Here is a 16743-nt window from a genome sequence, read left to right as displayed (position 1 = left end):
AAAAGCTCAGGGTCTATGGCCATGGTGTGCAGTGTGGCATTTTACTGGTTGGATGCTCTGTCTGAGTCTCTTCAGGTTGAGACTCCTTTGGAGGAAATCCAAGATAGGATTAAGGCTCTCAAGCTAGCCAATTCCTTTATTTCTCTTGTAAGGTGTATCCAGTCCACGGATCATCCATTACTTGTGGGATATTCTCATTCCCAACAGGAAGTTGCAAGAGGACACCCACAGCAGAGCTGTAATATAGCTCCTCCCCTAACTGTCATAGCCAGTCATTCTCTTGCAACTCTCAACAAGCAAGGACGTTGTAGGAGAGAGTGGTTAAATATAGCTAGTTTATTTTCTTCAATCAAAAGTTTGTTATTTTTAAATAGTACCGGAGTTGTGCTATTTTATCTCAGGCAGTAAATAGAAGAAGAATCTGCCTGAGGTTTCTATGATCTTAGCAGGTTGTAACTAAGATCCATTGCTGTTCTCACATATGTCTGAGGGGATTACACAGATGAGGTAACTTCAGCGAGAGAATGGCGTGCAGTTTATTCTGCTATCAGATATGTGCAGTTATAATTTTTTTCTAGAGATGGAAAACACTAGAAAATGCTGCTGATACCGGATTAATGTAAGTTAAGCCTGAATACAGTGATTTAATAACGACTGGTATCATGCTTACTCCCAGGGGTAATACCCTTATGATATTGCAATATAAAACGTTTGCTGGCATGTTTAATCGTTTTTATATATGCTTTGGTGATAAAACTTTATTGGGGCCTAGTTTTTTCCACATGGCTGGCTTAAATTTTTACTAGAAACAATTTCCACTGTTGTAGTATAAAAGTTACAGTTGGTGCAGTTAAAATTACAAACTGTGACATCCAGCTTCCCTCAAAGGCCCTCTGAATGCTATAGGACATCTCTAAAGGGCCCAAAGGCTTTCCAAAGTCGTTTATTGGGGAAGGTAGGGCCACAGCTTGCTGTGGCAGTTGGTTGTGACTGTTAAAAAACGTCTATTTCGTTTTTTTGATCCGTTTTTTGAACTAAGGGGTTAATCATCCATTTGCAAGTGGGTGCAATGCTCTGTTAGCCTATTATACACACTGTAAAAATTTCGTTTGATTTACTGCATTTTTTCACTGTTTTTCAAATTCTGACAAAATTTGTTTCTCTTAAAGGCACAGTACCGTTTTTTTATATTTGCTTGTTAACTTGATTTAAAGTGTTTTCCAAGCTTGCTAGTCTCATTGCTATTCTGTATAAACATGTCTGACATAGAAGAAACTCCTTGTTATGTTTAAAAGCCATGGTGGAACCCCCCTTAGAATGTGTACCAAATGTACTGATTTCATTTTATGCAATAAAGATCATTTTCTGTCTTTAAAAAATTTATCACCAGAGGAATCTGACGAGGGGGAAGTTATGCCGACTAACTTTCCCCACGTGTCAGACCCTTTGACTCCCGCTTAAGGGACTCACGCTCAAATGGCGCCAAGTACATCTAGGGCGCCCATAGCGTTTACTTTACAAGACATGGCGGCAGTCATGGATAATACACTGTCAGCGGTATTAGCCAGACTACCTGAACTTAGAGGTAAGTGAGATAGCTCTGGGGTGAGACAAAATGCAAAGCATACTGACGCTTTAAGAACCATGTCTGATACTGCCTCACAATATGCAGAAGCTGAGGAAAGAGAGCTTCAGTCAGTGGGTGATGTTAATGACTCAGGAAAGATACCTGATTCTAATATTTCTACATTTAAATTTAAGCTTGAACACCTCCGGGTGTTGCTTAGGGAGGTTTTAGCTGCTCTGAATGACTGTGATACCATTGCAGTGCCAGAGAAATTGTGTAGACTGGATAAATACTTTGCAGTGCCGGTGTGTACTGATGTTTTTCCAAATACCTAAAAGGTTTACAGAAATTATTAATAAGGAATGGGATAGACCAGGTGTGCCGTTCTCTTCCCCTCCTATTTTTAGAAAAATGTTTCCAATAGACGCCACCACACGGGACTTATGGCAGACAGTCCCTAAGGTGGAGGGAGCAGTTTCTACTCTAGTAAAGCGTACTACTATCCCTGTCGAGGACAGTTGTGCTTTTTTTAGATCCAATGGATAAATAATTAGAGGTTACCTTAAGAAAATATTTATTCAACAAGGTTTTATCCTACAGCCCCTTGCATGCATTGCCCCTGTCACTGCTGCTGCGGCGTACTGGTTTGAGTCTCTGGAAGAGGCTTTACAGGTAGCGACTCCATTGGATGACATACTTGGCAAACTTAGAGCACTTAAGCTAGACAATTCTTTTATTCTGATGCCATTGTTCATTTGACTAAACTAACGGCTAAGAATTCTGGTTTTGCTATACAGGCGCGCAGAGCGCTATGGCTTAGATCATGGTCAGCTGACGTGACTTCAAAATCTAAGCTACTTAACATTCCCTTCAAGGGGCAGACCCTATTCGGGGGAAAAGGTCATGCCCTTTCTCAGGACAGGTCCAAATCTAGGGCCAAACACTCTAATTTTCATGCCTTTCAAAACTTCAAGGCAGGTGCGGCATCAACTTCCTCTAATAATAAACAAGAGGGAACTTTTGCTCAATCCAAGAAGGTCTGGAGACCAAACCTGACCTGGAAAAAAGGTAAGCAGGTAAAAAAGCCTGCTGCTGCCTCTAAGACAGCATGAAGGAACAGCCCCCTATCCGGGAACGGATCTAGTAGGGGGCAGACTTTCACTCTTTGCCCAGGCGTGGGCAAGAGATGTTCAGGATCCCTGGGCGTTGGAAATTATATCTCAGGGATATCTTCTGGATTTCAAAGCTTCCCCCCCAAAAGGGAGATTTCACCTTTCACAATTATCTGCACACCAGATAAAGAGAGAGGCATTCTTATACTGTGTACGAGACCTCCTAGTTATGGGAGTGATCCATCCAGTTCCAAAGGAGGGACAGGGTTTTTACTCAAATCTGTTTGTGGTTCCCAAAAAAGAGGGAACCTTCAGACCAATTTTGGATCTAAAGATCTTAAACAAATTCCTCAAAGTTCCGTCGTTCAAGATGGAAACTATTCGTACCATCCTACCACTGATCCAGGAGGGTCAATATATGACTACAGTGGATCTAAAGGATGCTTATCTTCACATTCCGATACACAAAGATCATCATCGGTTTCTCAGGTTTGCCTTTCAAGACAGGCATTACCAGTTGTAGCTCTTCCCTTGGGATTAGCTACAGCCCCAAGAATCTTTACAAAGGTTCTAGGGTCACTTATGGCGGTCCTAAGGCCGCGGGGCATAGCAGTAGCCCCTTATTTAGACGACATCCTGATACAGGCGTCAAACTTCCAAATTGCCAAGTCTCATTCGGACGTAGTACTGGCATTTCTGTGGTCGCATGGGTGGAAAGTGAACGAGGAAAAGAGTTCTCTATCCCCACTCACAAGAGTTTCCTTTCTAGGGACTCTGATAGATTCTGTAGAAATGAAAATTCACCTGACGGAGTCCAGGTTATCAAAGCTTGTAAATTCCTGCCGGGTTCTTCATTCCATTCCGCGCCCTTCGGTGGTTCAGTGTATGGAAGTAATCGGCTTAATGGTAGCGGCAATGGACATAGTGCCGTTTGCGCGCTTACATCTCAGACCGCTGCAACTATGCATGCTCAGTCAGTGGAACAGGGATTACACAGATTTGTCCCCTCAACTGAATCTGGACCAAGAGACCAGGGATTCTCTTCTCTGGTGGCTATCTCGGGTCCATCTGTCCAAAGGTATGACCTTTCGCAGGCCAGATTGGACAATTGTTACGACAGATGCCAGCCTTCTAGGTTGGGGTGCAGTCTGGAACTCCCTGAAGGCTCAGGGATCGTGGACTCAGGAGGAGTCTCTCCTTCCATTAAATATTCTGGAACTAAGAGCGATATTCAAGGCTCTTCAGGCTTGGCCTCAGTTAGCAACTCTGAGGTACATCAGATTTCAGTCGGACAACATCACGACTGTAGCTTACATCAACCATCAAGGGGGAACGAGAAGTTCCATAGAGATTTTAGAAGTTTCAAAAATAATTCGCTGGGCAGAGATTCACTCTTGCCACCTTTCAGCTATCCATATCCCAGGTGTAGAGCACTGGGAGGCGGATTTTCTAAGTCGTCAGACTTTTCATCCCGGAGAGTGGGAACTCCATCCGGAGGTATTTGCACAACTGATTCATCGTTGGGGCAAACCAGAACTGGATCTCATGGCGTCTCGCCAGAACGCCAAGCTTCCGTGTTACGGATCCAGGTCCAGGGATCCCAAGGCGACACTGATAGATGCTCTAGCAGCGCCCTGGTCTTTCAACCTGGCTTATGTGTTTCCACCGTTTCCTCTGCTCCCTCGACTGATTGCCAAGATCAAGCAGGAGAGAGCATCAGTGATTCTGATAGCACCTGCGTGGCCACGCAGGACCTGGTATGCAGATCTAGTGGACATGTCATCCTTTCCACCATGGTCTCTGCCTCTGAAACAGGACCTTCTACTTCAGGGTCTTTTCAACCATCCAAATCTAAATTTCTCTGAGGCTGACTGCCTGGAGATTGAACGCTTGATTTTATCAAAGCGTGGCTTCTCCGAGTCAGTTATTGATACCTTAAGACAGGCACGAAAGCCTGTCACCAGGAAAATTTACCATAAGGTATAGCGTAGATATCTTTATTGGTGTGAATCCAAGGGTTACTCATGGAGTAAGGTCAGGATTGCTAGGATATTATCTTTTCTCCAAGAAGGTTTGGAAAAAGGATTGTCAGCTAGTTAAGCGTCTGGCAGATGTTCCAGACGTTCAGGCATTTTGTCAGGCTTTAGTTAGAATCAAGCCTGTGTTTACACCTGTTGCTCCACCATGGAGCTTAAACTTGGTTCTTAAGGTTCTTCAAGGAGTTCCGTTTGAACCTCTTCATTCCATAGATATCAAGCTTTTATCTTGGAAAGTTCTTTTTTTTGGTAGCTATTTCCTCGGCTCGTAGATTCTCTGAGCTATCTGCCTTACAATGTGATTCTCCTTATCTGATTTTTCATACGGATAAGGTAGTCCTGCGTACCAAACCTGGGTTCTTACCTAAGGTAGTATCTAACAAGAATATCAATCAAGAGATTGTTGTTCCATCCTTGTGTTACACAATCTGGACGTGGTCGTGCTTTAAAGTTTTACTTACAAGCTACTAAAGATTTTCGTCAAACATCTGCTTTGTTTGTTGTCTACTCTGGACAGAGGAGAGGTCAAAAGGCTTCGGCAACCTCTTTTTCTTTTTGACTAAGAAGCTTAATCCGCTTAGCCTATGAGACTGCTGGACAGCAGCCTCCTGAAAGGATTACAGCTCATTCCACTAGAGCTGTGGCTTCCACTTGGGCCTTTAAAAATGAGGCTTCTTTTGATCAGATTTGCAAGGCGACGACTTGGTCTTCGCTTCATATTTTTTCAAAATTTTACAAATTTGATACTTTTGCTTCTTCGGAGGCTATATTTGGGAGACAGGTTTTACGGGCAGTGGTTCCTTCCATTTAAGTTCCTGCCTTGTCCCTCCCTTCATCCGTGTACTTTAGCTTTGGTATTGGTATCCCACAAGTAATGGATGATCCGTGGACTGGGTACACCTTACAAGAGAAAACACAATTTATGCTTACCTGATAAATTTATTTCTCTTGTGGTGTATCCAGTCCACGGCCCGCCCTGTCATTTTAAGGCAGGTAATTTTTAAATTTAAACTACAGTAACCACTGCACCCTATTATTCCTCCTTTCTCGGCTTGTTTTCGGTCAAATCACTGGCTATGACAGTTAGGGGAGGAGCTATATTACAGCTCTGCTGTGGGTGTCCTCTTGCAACTTCCTGTTGGGAATGAGAATATCCCACAAGTAATGGATGATCCGTGGACTGGATACACCACAAGAGAAATAAATTTATCAGGTAAGCATAAATTGTGTTTTCTTATGCCACCATGCAAGTTATTAAGCTAGGAGCCAATATATCTGGCTTTGCTGTGCTAGCCCACAGGGCTTTGTGGCTGAAATCATGGTCAGTGGATGTTACATCTAAGTCCAAGCTTTTAGCGCTTCCTGGTTTGGCAGAAATAATCTCTGACATTACTGGTGGAAAAGGGTCTTTCTTACCACAAGACAAGAAAAATAGATCTAAAGGACGTCAAAGTAATTTTCATTCCTTTTGTAACCCGAAAGGAAAGTTTTCCTCTCCCAAGTAGGAACTCTCCAAGTCTTCTTGGAAACCCAATAAGTCTTGGAGCAAGGGAAAGCAATCTAAGAAGTGCGCAGCTGAGTCTAAATCAGCATGAAGGGGTCGTCCCCAGTCTGGAACCGGATCAAGTGGGGAGCAGACTTTCTCTGATTAACCCAGCTTGGGTATGAAATGTCCCAGATCCTTGGGCTGTGGACATAGTGTCTCAGGGTTACAAAATAGAATTCAAGACTTTTCCTCTCAAATTGAATTGCGTTCAGAACCTTTCTTCTGTGGGAGTAATAGTTCCTGTCTGGGATTCTATTCCAATCTGTTTGTGGTTCCCATAAAAGAGGGAACTTTTCGTCCTATTTTAGACCTAAAGTGTCTAAACAAGTTTCTCAGGGTACCATCCTTCAAAATGGAGACCATTCAGACCATTCTCCCCTTGGTACACGAGAGTTAGTTTATGACGACCATAGACCTGAAGGATGCGTATCTTCATGTTCCCATTCACAGGGATCATCACAAGTACCTGAGATTCGCCTTTCTAGACAAACCCTTTCAGTTTGTGGCACTTCCGTTTGGCCTTGCCACAGCTCCCAGAATATTTTCAAAGATTCTGGGGGCTCTCTTTTCAGTGATCAGGGTGCAGGGAATTGCAGTGGTACCTTACCTGGATGACATTGTTTCAGCCGCCATCTTTTCAACAAGTTAACTCACATACAGAGATCTTGTTGTCTTTTCTACGTTCCCACAGACGGAAAGTGAATCTGGAAAAGAGTTCCCTTGTTCCAGCTACAAGGGTGGTTTTCTTAGGAACCATAATAGATTCCATGTCTATGAAGATTTTTCTGACATAGGTCAGAATATCCAAAATTCTCTCCTCTTGCCTCTCTCTACAGTTTACTGTTCGGCCATCAGTGGCTCAATGTATGGAGGTAATTGGTCTGATGGTTGCTTCCATGGACACCATTCCCTTTGCTTGATTCCATTTGAGAGCACTACAGCTATGTATGCTCAGACAATGGAATGGTGACCATTCGGCGTTGTCTCAGAGGATAAATCTAGATCAGTCGACGAGAGACTCTCCCATGGTGGTGTTCTCAGGAGCATCTATCTCGAGGCACATGCTTCCGGAGACCCTCCTGGGTCATTATAACCACGGACATCTGAGATTTGTTAAAAGCGCAGGGTCTATGGACTCGGGAGGAGTCTGCTCTCCCCATAAATTTCTTGGAGTTGAGAGCGATTTACAATGCTCTGATAGCGTGGCCTCAGTTGTCCTTAGCCTGGTTTATCAGGTTTCAGTCGGACAATATTACCTCAGTTGCTTACGTCAACCACCAGGGAGGAACTCGGAGTTCCTTAGCCATGAAGGAGGTGGCTCGGATTATTTAGTGGGTTGAAGTCCACAATTGTTGTCTATCCGCCACATAACATTCCAGGGATGGACAACTGGGAAGCGGACTTTCTGAGCAGACAGACTTTTCATCCCAGGGAGTGAGCACTCCACCCGGAAGTGTTCTCCAGATCAACCCACAAATGAGGGAAGCCGAAATTGGATCTGATGGCTTTTTGACAGAACGCCAAGCTTCCGAGGTACGGTTCAAGGTCGAGAAAACCTCAGGCCGTCCTGATAGATGCTCTTGCGGTACCTTGGATTTTCAGTCTAGCATACCTGTTTCCTCCGTTTGCTCCTCTTCCACAAGTCATTGCTCGTATCAAGCAGGAGAAAGCATTGGTAATTCTAATAGCTCCCGCGTGGCCTCACAGGACCTGGTATGCAGAGCTAGTGTAGATGTCATCTCTTAAACCTTGGAGGCTGCCTCTGAAAAAGGACCTTCTAACTAAGGGTCCATTCCTTCGTCGAAATCTCGTTTCTCTGAAATGGACTGCTTGGAGATTGAACGCTTAGTGTTATCTAAGCATTGCTTTTCTGAGTCGGTCATTGAGACCATGATTCAGGCTCGCAAGCCTGTTACTAGAAAGATTTACCATACGATATGGCGTAAATATCTTTATTGGTGCGAATATAAGGGCTACTCTTGGAGTAGGGTCAGGATTCCTAAGATTTTGTCTTTTCTCCAGGAAAGTCTGGATAAGGGTTTGTCAGCCAGTTCTCTGAAGGGTCAGATTTCTGCATTATCTGTTTTGTTATATAAGCGTCTGGCAGACGTGGCAGATGTTCAGTCCTTTTGTCAGGCCCTGGTCAGAATCAGGCCTGTCTTTAAGTCTGTTGCTCCTCCTTGGAGTCTTAACTTAGTTCTTAAGGTTTTACAACAGGCTCCATTTGAGCCTTTACATCTGGTAAATATAAGGTTGTTATCTTGGAAGGTTTTTTTTCTTGTTGCTATCTCTTCTGCTCGGCGGGAAATTGTGGTTCCTTCTCTATGTCCTAATCTTTCTTCTTATAAGGAACCTTTGTTGCACAACTTTTATGTTGTGCGTGCTCTAAAATTCTACCTACAGACGACTAGGGACTTTCAGCAGTCCTCTGCCTTGTTTGTTTTTCTGGAAAGTGTAACGGTCAGAAGGCTTCTGCTACTTCTCTTTCCCTCTGGTTGAGAAGTATAATTTGTTTTGCTTATGAGACTGCTGGACAGCAGCCTCCTGAGAGAATAACAACTCATTCCACTAGGGCTGTTTCCTCTTCTTGGGATTTCAAAAACGAAGCTTCTGTGGAACTGATTTGCAAGGCTGCAACTGGTCCTCTCTGCATACTTTTTCCAAATTTTATAAATTTCATACTTTTGCCTCGGCTGAGGCTTCTTTTGGGAGAAAGGTTCCTTAAGCGGTGGTGCCTTCTGCTTAGGTCTACCTGTCTTGTTTTCCCTCCTTAGTTATCTGTGTCCTCTAGCTTGGGTATTGGTTCCCAACAGTAATTGATGACGTTGTGGACTCACCATATTTTAGGAATGAAAACAAAATGTATGCTTCCCTGATACATTTCTTTCTTTCTGGATATGGCGAGTCCACGACCCCACCCTTAAATTTAAGACAGTTTTGCCTAAACCTCAGACACCGCTACACATTTGTGTTATTCCTTTTTTCATTTCCCTTCGGTCGAATGACTGGGGATTATGGGTAGGGGAGTGACATTTAACAGCTTTGCTGTGGTACTCTTTGCCTCTTCCTGCTTGCCAGGATTGGTATTCCCAACAGTAATTGATGATGTCGTGGACTCACCATATACGGAAAGAAAGAAATTTATCAGGTAAGCATACATTTTGTTTTATTTGTGTTTGATAACATCCTCCGTTGGAATCAGAAGTGGATATATAGCAGTTCCCTGTTTGTATAACACTAACAATTACTGTATTGTATTAGCTTTCCATAGCAAGATGCAGATACTTACCCTAACTGCCCTCCTGGACCAAAGCAGTTTCTTATAAATTTCTTCAAATGTGGTACAGCCAATGAGAAGCTGGATCATACAGCTTCTGATTTGGATGCAAAAGAAAAATTTGATGAGTGGGGCAGAAGGCTGTTTTGGTAAGTGCCGATTTACTAGGGAGGCTGTTTTTTAACTAAAATGAATTGCAGAACATATTGGAAAGCTTTTAAATACGAAACACTAATTTGTATCATACAAACAGGGACTATATGTCCATTCTTGTGTCCCTTTAAAAAAATGTTTTCAATGTTCGAGTGTAGCATAGAAATCAAAGCCAAAAATCACCCATAATGCAGTGTTTTCCCATGGCAAACATGCATTGGATGTGGGTCTTTCCTGACTAGCGCCTTTGATTGGCAGTAGCAGATTTATTCCAGCCAACCAACTCCATCTGTTTTTTTAGTGTCTATGCTACAATATAAAGAGAGAATATACTATCAAAGAAAGATCGTCTCTTTGGGAAAAAGAAAGCTCTGCAGAAAACTGTCCACCTGCAACTTTTGATGCCCTGAACTCTGTAAAACTGTCAACAACCAGCACAAATTTTAAATCTGCTTCACTTTTCAAAAGACCATGGTCTTCATTCTTCATAGATTTCATTGCCTAATCACTTTTGCTGAATGTTTAGCAAGGTGGCTCAATTCACATTCACCAACACCTCCTTACTGCTTAAACTCCTCTGTGTTAATTCACAAAATTATCCATGGTTTACCCAAGTAATATTAAAGCACTTATAAATTTGGGAGATATTTTTGTTGTTTATTATTTTTGGATCACTCCTTTTGGCTTCTATTCCTATATCTTCGTTTAAAAAGCTTGACTAGGGACATCTTCCTATATGGTGTTATAGTTTTAAATTTTCTTTAATCAGGAATTGATTACTTTTCATTCTGAAAACTATACTTTAATCTTTACCCCCCCCCTGCTGCAATCTAATGTAAAATCTAAGAATCGCTTTAAGAATTAACATTGATACGTAACGGGTGAGTAGAAGAGGGTAAAATGGTGTATGCGTATGATACAAGGGATTGATCACTAATCTATATGGCTAATAGATGCTAGTTAGTTATAATCAGTCAGGTGATAATTAACCAGCTTAGTTTTAAAAAATGTGTATGAGGCACATATAAAATAGGGTTGAGGTGGCCATATTCTCTTTGAATAAGTGGCTTGTGCGGTTGTGATGAGATCTAGATTAGAGGTCTGCAGATACTGTCAACCGTAACACTTTATTGGATCTCCATGCATATCCCTCCGTCTGGACACCCTGTGAGCGACATGCTCACATTAAAACTCAGTTCAGACCAATTGTAGCCCAAGAAGCCATATTCTCGTATGGCACCTCCTATCAGACTTTTGCAGCCATATTGGACCCAGACAAGATGCCACTTTTTACATTATACATGGTTTTTATGCACCACATTATTTAGAGTCATTGTTGCTTCTGCGTAATTTTCTGGCGGCAATGTTACATGTTCCACATTATCATTTCACATATACATTGTGTATTTTAGCTATTGTTTTTCCCTGCAGTTTGTCTCTGCGTCCTTTCGGTGCAAATATGGCACCTGTTTATGAAGCAGATCCCCATTGTTTGCTTTCCATTTGTTTGATCTGTGTATCAAGTGGCTGTGTTTAATCTCTAGCTTGTCTGACCTTTCCCCTGGGCTCTGATTTGCCAATTGTTGTATCCTGGCAGTGTATAACCTTAGGATCTTCTGACTACACTTCTGAACCTTGATTTGGCTTCTGATTTTTGTCCTGGTTTTAATTTGGCTTGTCTGACCATTCTTGTGTATCTTTCTTCAACAGTAGCTCACATCCTGGGGCCTATCTAAAGTATTGGAATAGTGTCTATTAAAATCACTACTCAGCCTTTGGGTCCATACCTGGACTTGTATGTGCTTAATACTCTGATACCAGACTCAGTCAGATAAATATCATTTTTTTTAATATATTTTCTTTTACTGCAACGCAATTTAATACTGCAATGTCTGGTTAAATACGTTGCAGCCTCAACAACCAGAGCTTTGTCCCTGATCTCCTTTTTTCTTTGTCAAATCACTATTTTTTTCATGTTCATTGGTTTCCTTCAAATTCACCACTTTTTACAGCTTAGAGGCCTATCTATCAAGCCGTCAACTTTCTTGCATTCGACGGCACCAATACGCTCGCCAAACATCGCGGCCGCGGACCAGAATACGATCTCCATATTTATTTAAAAAAGCCATGCACCAAGTACAGGGAGAAGAGCAGCGGACTGTTGTTAACTAGCAGTCATCTATCTCGCTGCTATTCGGCTTTCTTCTACAAGATACGACGAGTCCACAGATTTCATCCTTACTTGTGGGATATTAACCTCCTGCTAACAGGAAATGACAAAGAGCACCACAGCAGAGCTGTATATATAGCTCCTCCCTTCCCTCCACCCCCAGTCATTCTCTTTGCCTGTGTTAGTACTAGTAAGAGGTAAAGTGAGGTGTTAGTTTTAGTTTCTTCAATCAAGAAGTTTTTTTATTTTAAATGGTACCGGTGAGTACTATTTTCCTCAGGGAGATATGGAGAAGATTTCTGCCCTGAGGAGATGATCTTAGCAGATGTAACTAAGATCCATGTTGGTTCCCACAGAGCTTCTGAAGGTAGTACAAGAGAAATCTTCAGTGTGGAGAACGGTTTCATGCTACAAGCAGCATTGAGGTATGTTCAGTCTTTTAATTCTGAGTTTTTTTGTGTCTTGGTACAATAAAATTGATAATTTTGTACAAGTGGAGGTGCTTTTTGTATATTGTTAATTCTGAGGAGACTTGGTATATCAGAACTGGCTGATATTTTTTCCCTGCAAGGGAAGGGGTAAGCAGTAGACCTGTACACAAAGGGTATTACTGAGAATCCTGTATTTATTTATTTAAAGGGCCATAATACCCAAATGTTTAAACACTTGAAAGTGATGCAATATAGGCTATATTACAGCTTACTGTATAGCTGTAAAAAGCTGACTAGAAAATATCTCCTGAACATCTCTATGTAAAAAAGAAAGATATTTTACCTCAAAAGTTTCTCAGTAGCCACCTCCCATTGTAAAGGATTTCCAAGCAGCATATTAGTATGTCTGTCCGGGGACAGCTTAGGGGATGAGCCTCGTGCACTCTCATATTATTTCCCTATTCAGCTTACTATGAAATCTCATGAGAGTTAAGTCAAATCTCATGAGATCACAGTAAAATAGTTCATGACCTCAGCACTGCTGATGCTGATTGGCTGCTGTTCATTTCTTCATTTTTTTTATTTTTTTACCTGCAGCTGGGAGCAGCTGAATATAACTTTTTACACAGAACTTACTCTGCTTAGCTGAGGAGATTGTGAGGTAAAATATCTTCCTTTTTTACATAGAGATGCTCAGGTGATATTTTCCTGTCAGCTTTTTACAGTTATACTGCATCTGTTTCAAGTGATTTAGCATATGGGTATTATGTCCCTTTAATTGACAAGATTCTGGGCTGAAAGCAGTATATAAAAGGGACACTGGGAGAGACTGCTTAATGATTTTTATTTGGGAAGACAAATAATCAGTATGGCTGTAGTATTTATGTTGTGCTTTAAGGGGACCACATGGCTTTATATTGCTAACCGCTTCCCATGCGGTTGTACAGACTAATACGAACGCCGTCCATGATGGACAGGGCCTATTTTCGCGTGCTCAGACGCGCAGTTTCCTCTGACTGAGAAGGCAGCATGCATTAGCTCCGGTTGAGCCTAAACTTGTTTTCTGTTAACTGGATCGTTGTCTAGTCATTTTGCAGTACCCTGGGGGCAGGTAGGCGCCACAGCGAGGTGCAGGAGTCATTTTTTTCAAATCACATAGATTTTTTGCTATAAATGTCTTTAAGAGGTTAAAGTCACCCTTTGCTCTTAGGGTGCAATAATTGTTGGCACAATTGAATATGTTTATTTAATTATATTGTGTTATTTAATGCTTTTAGGCCGTTTAGAAAAAATTGTGCGCTTTTTTATTTCTTAAAGGCGCAGTACTCATTTTTCAAAAAATTGTTTAAATCAATAAATAAAGTGTTTAACAACTATTGTGGTTGTTGCTAGTCTGTTCAACATGTCTGACATTGAGGATACTAATTGCTCTATGTGTTTAGAAGCCATTGTGGAACCCCCTCTTACATTGTGTACCTCTTGTACTGAAAGGGCCTTACATTGTAAAAAGCATATTTTAGGTAAAGAAAGTGTGTCTAAGAATGATTCTCAGTCTGAAGAGAATCAGGATATGCCATCCAATTCTCCCCAAGTGTCACAACCTTTAACGCCCACATAAGCGACGCCAAGTACCCCTAGTGCGTCTAATTCTTTTACTCTGCAGGAGATGGCTGCAGTTATGTCAACTACCCTTACAGAGGTATTATCTAAATTACCAGTGTTACAGGGTAAACGCAGTAGGTCAGGTATTAATGTGAATACTGAATGCTCTTAAGCTTTATTGGCTATTTCCGATGTACCCTCACAGTGCTCTGAGTTGGGGGTCAGGTAATTGCTGTCTGAGGGAGAACTTTCAGACTCAGGAAATATGTTACCTCAGACAGATTCGGACGTCATGTCCTTTAAATTTAAGCTTGAACACCTCCGCCTGTTACTTCTGGAGGTTTTAGCGACTCTGGATGATTGTGACCCTATTGTGGTACCACCAGAGAAATTGTGTAAGATGGACAAATATCTCGAGGTGCCTACACTGATGTTTTTCCGGTTCCTAAAAGAATTTCGGAAATTGTTAAAAAGGAATGGAATAGACCAGGTATATCGTTCTCTCCTCCTCCTAATTTTAAAAAAATGTTTCCCATATCAGACACCATTCAGGACTCTTGGCAAACGGTCCCTAAGGTGGAGGGAGCTATATCTACCCTGGCTAAGCGTACAACTATACCTATTGAGGACAGTTGTGCTTTCAAAGACCCTATGGATAAGAAGTTAGAGGGTCTTCTAAAGAAATTATTTATTCATCAGGGTTTTCTTTTACAACCTACAGCTTGCATTGTTCCAGTTACTACTGCAGCAGCTTTTTGGTTTGATGCTCTAGAAGAGTCTCTGAAGGTTGAGACCTCATTAGAGGACATTTTGGATAGAATTAAGGCTCTCAAGCTAGCTAATTATTTTATTACAGATGCCACTTTTCAAATTGCTAAATTAGCGGCGAAAAATGCAGGATTTGTCATTTTAGCGCGTAGAGCGTTATGGCTCAAATCTTGGTCTGCTGATGTGTCATCCAAATCTAAGCTTTTAGCTATGCCTTTTAAGGGTAAGACCCTATTCGGGCCTGATTTGAAGGAAATCATTTCTGACATTACTGGAGGTAAATGCCATGCCCTACCTCAGGATAATGCAATCAGAGGAGATTAGTGTGCGCTATAGGAAAGTAATACTATACACTGCTCTAAAGATACGATCCCTGTAATGTATCAAGTACTAGTTAAAAACAAGAGCAAAGCACTAGGCTTCAAGATAGAGTAGTGCGCCGTTAGGCTAAAAGTATACAAACACCAAATAAAATATAGAAACAATTTAATAAGAACAGATTGGTACAAATAAAAAACTATTAAAGGGACGTCTCCCTGCAAATACATATAAATTTAAAATAAAATAAAATCAGATCTACTTGCTATGTTTGACAAGAGCTGGATCCTCAAACAATTGTTGCGCAAATGGATGTCATATAATAGCATATAATAGCATGGGATACAGATTAATCCGTAAGATAACCCACTAAAACAAGATATCACATAAAAGATGCAGCACAGAAAAAAAAGTATGTAACCGTATGTGACAAATAAAATCTTAAAAAGTTCAAGCTTGTATTGCAAGAAATTCAGATGTTAGGCTGCAGTACAATTAGGCGTTACAGCTTCAAACGCTTGCACCTGTGACACTGTGACTTTAAAAGAAGGACAACATTGCTAAGTCCTATGTCAATTTTAACTCAGGTTAATTTCATTGTTATACAGGGAGTGCAGAATTATTAGGCAAATGAGTATTTTGACCACATCATCCTCTTTATGCATGTTGTCTTACTCCAAGCTGTATAGGCTCAAAAGCCTACTACCAATTAAGCATATTAGGTGATGTGCATCTCTGTAATGAGAAGGGGTGTGGTCTAATGACATCAACGCCCTATATCAGGTGTGCATAATTATTAGGCAACTTCCTTTCCTTTGGCAAAATGGGTCAAAAGAAGGACTTGACAGGCTCAGAAAAGTCAAAAATAGTGAGATATCTTGCAGAGGGATGCAGCACTCTTAAAATTGCAAAGCTTCTGAAGCGTGATCATCGAACAATCAAGCGTTTCATTCAAAATAGTCAACAGGGTCGCAAGAAGCGTGTGGAAAAACCAAGGCGCAAAATAACTGCCCATGAACTGAGAAAAGTCAAGCGTGCAGCTGCCAAGATGCCACTTGCCACCAGTTTGGCCATATTTCAGAGCTGCAACATCACTGGAGTGCCCAAAAGCACAAGGTGTGCAATACTCAGAGACATGGCCAAGGAAAGAAAGGCTGAAAGACGACCACCACTGAACAAGACACACAAGCTGAAACGTCAAGACTGGGCCAAGAAATATCTCAAGACTGATTTTTCTAAGGTTTTATGGACTGATGAAATGAGAGTGAGTCTTGATGGGCCAGATGGATGGGCCCGTGGCTGGATTGGTAAAGGGCAGAGAGCTCCAGTCCGACTCAGACACCAGCAAGGTGGACGTGGAGTACTGGTTTGGGCTGGTATCATCAAAGATGAGCTTGTGGGGCCTTTTCGGGTTGAGGATGGAGTCAAGCTCAACTCCCAGTCCTACTGCCAGTTTCTGGAAGACACCTTCTTCAAGCAGTGGTACAGGAAGAAGTCTGCATCCTTCAAGAAAAACATGATTTTCATGCAGGACAATGCTCCATCACACGCGTCCAAGTACTCCACAGCGTGGCTGGCAAGAAAGGGTATAAAAGAAGAAAATCTAATGACATGGCCTCCTTGTTCACCTGATCTGAACCCCATTGAGAACCTGTGGTCCATCATCAAATGTGAGATTTACAAGGAGGGAAAACAGTACACCTCTCTGAACAGTGTCTGGGAGGCTGTGGTTGCTGCTGCACGCAATGTTGATGGTGAACAGA

This window comes from Bombina bombina, chromosome 9 (genome assembly GCF_027579735.1).
Source record: "Bombina bombina isolate aBomBom1 chromosome 9, aBomBom1.pri, whole genome shotgun sequence".
NCBI classification, from domain to species: Eukaryota; Metazoa; Chordata; class Amphibia; order Anura; family Bombinatoridae; genus Bombina; species Bombina bombina.
This window is presented reverse-complemented; position numbering follows the sequence as displayed.